This window comes from Lissotriton helveticus, chromosome 1_1 (assembly GCF_964261635.1).
Source record: "Lissotriton helveticus chromosome 1_1, aLisHel1.1, whole genome shotgun sequence".
Lineage (NCBI taxonomy): Eukaryota > Metazoa > Chordata > Amphibia > Caudata > Salamandridae > Lissotriton > Lissotriton helveticus.
In genome coordinates, this window is record NC_136057.1 from 1,400,866,150 (window position 1) to 1,400,872,149 (window position 6,000).

Sequence of the window (6,000 nt, forward strand, 5' to 3'; positions counted from 1 at the left end):
GTGCAACAGTAGGGAAAGAGTTGGATAGCAGAAGGATACAAATTACAATTCCCACTCCAGAGAGTGCAACAGTAGGGAAAACGTTGGATAGCGTAGGATTCAAAATTACTATTCCCACTCCAGAGAGAGCAACAGTAGAGAAAGAGTTGGATAGCAGGAGGGTAAAAATACTATTCCCACTCCAGTGAGTGCAACAGTAGGGAAAAAGTTGGATAGCGTAGGGGTAAAAATTACTATTCCCACTCCAGAGAGAGCAACAGTAGAGAAAGCGTTGGATAGCGTTGGGGTAAAAATTACTATTCTCTCTCCAGAGAGGGCAACAGTAGGGAAAGCGTTGGATAGCGTAGGGGTAAAAATTACCATTCCAACTCCAGAGAGGCAACAGTAGGGAAAGCGTTGGATAGCGTAGGGGTAAAAATTACTAATCCCACTCCAGAGAGTGCAACAGTAGGGAAGGCGTTGGATAGTGGGAGGGTAAAAATTACTATTCCCACTCTAGTGAGTGCAACAGTAGAGAAAGCGTTGGATAGTGTAGGGGTAAAAATTACTATTCCCACTCCAGAGAGTGCAACAGTAGGGAAGGCGTTGGATAGTGGGAGGGTAAAAATTACTATTTCCACTCCAGAGAGTGCAACAGCACGGAAAGCGTTGGATAGCGTAGGGATAAAAATGACTATTCCCACTCCAGTGAGTGCAACAGTAGGGAAAGTAAATACTTTATATATTAATACCAATTAAAAATTAATTGAAAATAAGTACAAATGTACTATAATATAATAATGAATCAAATAAAAATACAAATAAAAATTATTTATTAATAATCATTACCTATTAATACTAATTAATTACCAATTTACAATTAATTAAAAATTAAAAATAATGAACAATTAATTAAAAATAAATACAAATAAATACATTCATAAATTTAATTAATAACAATTAAATTACTTCCCACCCTATTCCCCTATAAAACCACAACCCGCTACAGTAAATAAATAAATAAAATTAACATAATTATCAATTAATCAATTAATAAAAATAATTACTAATTATAATTATTTATTTACAATTAAAAATTAATTAACAATTATTTCAAGATAAATACCAATAAATAAATTAAAACATTTAATCAATTATAATTAAATTACTTCCCACCCTATTCCCCTATAAACCCACAACCCGCTACAGAAAAGAAAGAAATTAACATCATTATTAATGAATAAAAATGAATTACCCATTATAATTTAAATAATTACCAATAAAAAAATATTCAACAAATAATTCAAGATAAATACCAATAAATTAAAACATTTAATCAATTATAATTAAATTACTTCCCACCCTATTCCCCTATAAACCCACAACCCGCTACAGAATTAAATTACGCAAAAATTAAATACCATAAAACGCAGTACTTAAAATAAATGATAAAATAAATATACACTTTTCACACATATACTAACATAATAAACACTTTAAAAAATTCGATATAATTAAAAAATCAATATATTTTACATCTATATTAAATACTTCGATATTTTGACTTTCTATATTTATGTAAATCGATATTAACTTACTTACCTCAAATTCGATATTTTTGTTGTCAATATTCTGTCCATTCGATATTTTGTCCATTTCGTTCGATATTTTTGCTGTCTATATTCTGTCCATTCTATATTTTTAACTCGATATTAAGGTAATTCTATATTTTTTACTCGATATTATGACTGTATACCTTCACAGTCCCGGAGGACCTTCGTAGGCATCAAGGTGCAGTCACTACTCACTGCAAGCCTTAGAGCTGTAGTCTAACCCCAAGCACCAATGATAAATGGTTGTCACTTACATGCGTCTCCCTCAGACACTTCCACAGCTGAACGATGTTGGTGAAAAGTCGCACGAGGCCACCTACTGGCGTGCAGCGGTACTACTAAACTTTTTCCACATCCAGTTTGAAGCCTGGGGAATATTCAAATGTGAGGAGTATCTATCAGAAATTCAGATTGCTCTAAAAAATAATGGACAGCCTTCCCGCACTCTTTTTACCGATCCTGTCTACTGGTCTTCTAAACGAGGGGTGTATGGTACGGTTAATGTCCAGCGCTGAAGATTCATTCAGCTAGGTCTCAGTCATGAAAAATAAACAGAGTACGTAATCTTTGAACAATATAGTAATTTCATCAAAATGTTTCTGAAGAAAGTGTACATTTAATGAGGCAACATTTATATTTGGGATATGAGAGGATTGTTTACAAAAGAGTCACCCTACCAGGGTTCAACTCCATGAGGGTAGTTCTGGAATAAACCCAGAAGGGAGGGCTGTAGACAGAGGAACAGCATTAGTGGCTGAGACGAAGTTGTACCCATGGTGCAGTCCGACACAGGCATGCCTTTGACAAGACGTTAGTTACTGTCTTTGCAGCAGCGCTTTGTGCACTACTCATGCAGGTTCTGCATGAGGCTGGGCAGAAAAAGGACAAGCAATGGAAACTCCTAGATTAAACCTTGTGCCAAACATAGCTTTAAATCTACACAGTCATCACTAGCTAGGCCGACCGAGACCAATGAGAAACTGAATGAAAATTGTTTTGAAAGACAGGGCAACTGACCAGATGTCACCAACATAAATCCAAACATTTTCTGCAAACCCAGGATCACTAGGTCTTATTTCCTCCAACAAATAGTATGGTTCATGCAGATTCAGGCAAAATGTAAAACTAAGGATGAACACCCCCCTGTGTTTGCAAGACCCTGCATAAAAGGGATAACGGATCAATCAGTTGACATGTAAATAAAACTAGAAATAGCAGCTGAACAAATGTCATTGAAATGTATGACATTTAGGAGCTCCAACACTGATAAGATACAAATGCAATACAAATATCTCACTTGTAACATTGGTTTTGCTGCTAGCTGTGTATCACACCTTCATATGCTTGGCCCTGTCCTACTTTGATTTGATACAGGCTATGGACTTAAAAAAACACACAGATGGGCATCAACAGAGGCAGTGGTAAGATTCTGTAAACAAACAAAAACTCAGAAATGAATGCACTTTAAGCCTAAACGAAGATAGTCTTGTCTTGCCGTTACATAACATCGACTTATCCATTACTTCTTACCTATAGTGGGAAGAATGCATGCAAGTCTGCAACAAGTAACAATCTACAAAAACAGTATTACAGGTAATCGCAACTTGCTTACCCCTGAACTCAAACTCATCTAGGGGTCGTTTCTGAGGCCTTGTTTGGCAAGGGGCTTAGCTCTGTCAAGGAGAACGGCTGTACACATTTTGACCTTTGACTGAGCTCACTCACCACCGGTTCTGGCTATTTCTGCTCCTATCAATCAACATACAACTATCCCCATCACTATTCTCTGAGATTATTTTAGAGTGTCCGGTCTCATGCTGAAAGGGAGTCTCTTACAACAAACATCAAAGTAGCGAATTAAGCTGCGCAATGGTGGCGGGTTCCTGACGGCTTTTCTGCATCCCAAGGAGTGTCTCTGTCTCCGCTATGCTGCACCCAGGGCACTTTACAAACGCGCGGTGAAGTCTCCGTTTTGATTCCGCTCTGACTCGGACTCTGAGGCTGTTCCCGAGTGCTTTTTGCGAATTGATCACGCTGGTTCTGCGCGACTCCATTCGAGGTGTGTGGTCCCAGAGAGGAGTGCAGCTTTCTCCTGAAGGTTTCATCGGTTGCTGAGCCATGCTCTAAGAAAGCTCACAATCTTGGTGTTTGAAAGACCTGCTATTTGAAAGACCAGACATTTCTGCTTATGCACAACTTGCATCTGTTGTGTGGCTAGTGGCTTAAAGTGGGTAATTTAAAGTCCTGTGGATTCAGTATTTTGCGGCACAGAACCACCAGAACCATGCTGAAGGGATATGTGAAGTAATACAGCCGGTTTTATCTGCTGTCAAAAGAGAAGGCGATAAGTTTGATAGATCCGGTCCTCACATGTAAAAACAAGCATTTACAATGTAATGGTCTCTGCATTATTAAAGGTAGAGCTATTGGCATTGCTCATGACATTTTTTTTCATTTAAAAAAAAACATAAATAAATGGTATTGTCATTTACAATGGCAATAGGTGAGCATTAGAGAGTAGTAGAGAGTATTTGCAGACACAGAGCCACACACACAGAAAGCCACACACACAATGAGCCACACACACACACACACACAGAGCCCCGCACACACACACAGAGCCCCCCACACACACACCGAACCCCACACACACACACTGAGCCCACCCACACACACAGAGCCCCCACACACAGAGCCCCCACACACACAGAGCCCCGCACACACACACACACAGAGCCCCGCACACACACACACACACACACACACACACAGAGCCCTACACATACACACAGCCCCCCACACACACACAGCCCCACACACACACACAGCCCCACACACACACAGCCCCCCCCACACACACACAGAGCCACACACGCACAGAGCCCCACACACAGAGCCCCCCCACACACACAGAGCCCCACACACACACACACAGAGCACTAACACATAGACACAGAGCCCCTAACACACAGACGCAGAGCCCCCCACACACACACAGAGCCACACACACACACACAGAGCCCCACACACACAGAGCCCCACACACACAGAGCCACCAACACACACACACACAGAGCCCCCCACACACACAGAGCCCCCCCCCCACACACACACAGAGCCCCACACACACACACAACATGGACTTACTGTACTCCTAATTCCACCACAAAACGTACCTAAGTGTACAACCTTCAAACAACTAGTGTGTGTTAACTTCAGACATTCTCAACACTTTCAAGGTCACTAATTACCAAGACAATGCCTTCCCTCTTCAATTAAAGTCACTCTCTGGCAAAGATCTCACGTCTTTCACTGATTAAAATTCTTACCTGTTCAAGCAAGATAATTGCAAAAAAAGCAATTTCTGTTCATCTACATGAAAACAAATCAACACCCTACTACAGGACTAAAAATCAGGCTTCAGACATACAGACAGCAACCATTGGTGACACCCTCAATATTATCATGGTTCTCCGGCATCTATTGGCTACCTTTGACACAGTCCACCATCATGCACTACTGGACACCCTATAGATGTGCATTGGAATGAACGACAATGCCAAAACAGTTTACATCCCACCTATCCAATGGGCATCAATTAGTTTAGATGAACTCGCCCAGATCACAGCAAATGCAGTGACCTTCAATGATCCTCAAGGTTCTATCCTATCACATCATCAGTCTCCACACAAAATCACTTGGTTTGCTCTTGGTCCATCATAACACCACAATACACCAGTATGCAACTGAACCGCAGCTCTACCTATGCACCTCAATGAGCAGCAACACTGGTGTTTCAAAATGGATGTCAAGTGCATAACTGAAACTGAACCTCATTCAATAGAGCCAGGGTAGATTTTCTGTGATCTTGTAAGGCCTGTATTAGAGACTGGAGTTGTAAAGCAGAGCCCCTCTTGTTGACAGTTCATTTACAATCAGATACACTACATGCCCCTCTTTTAATAATGCCACTAGAATAATGTGGAATTCTTCTTTAAACTTTACCATCTGTAAGAGTGTGGATATGGGAATTCTATATGATTTAAGACAGTGTAACCCTTCCTGATAAGCGCATTCTAAACTGACCTCCTACAAATATTTTCATATCTTCATTATGGCTTAAGATTTCAACATCCACTATCATGTCAGTTTCTCTTCAATTGGATACTTCTGCACAACACAAATTAGATATGAAGTACATGCAAGATTGTAAACTAGCCACTAACCTTGACAATGGGACTTTAAACCCATGCAAATAATAAGATCGACACGGATATCTTACTGGTAGTAAAATTCATGAAACCAGGCCTCCCTTCTCTAAACTTGAATGCCTACTTCCAAGCAAATGCAGGGCATCACAGCTCTATTATGATATGCCCTGTTAGGGAAGGAGTGTATTTCCATATTT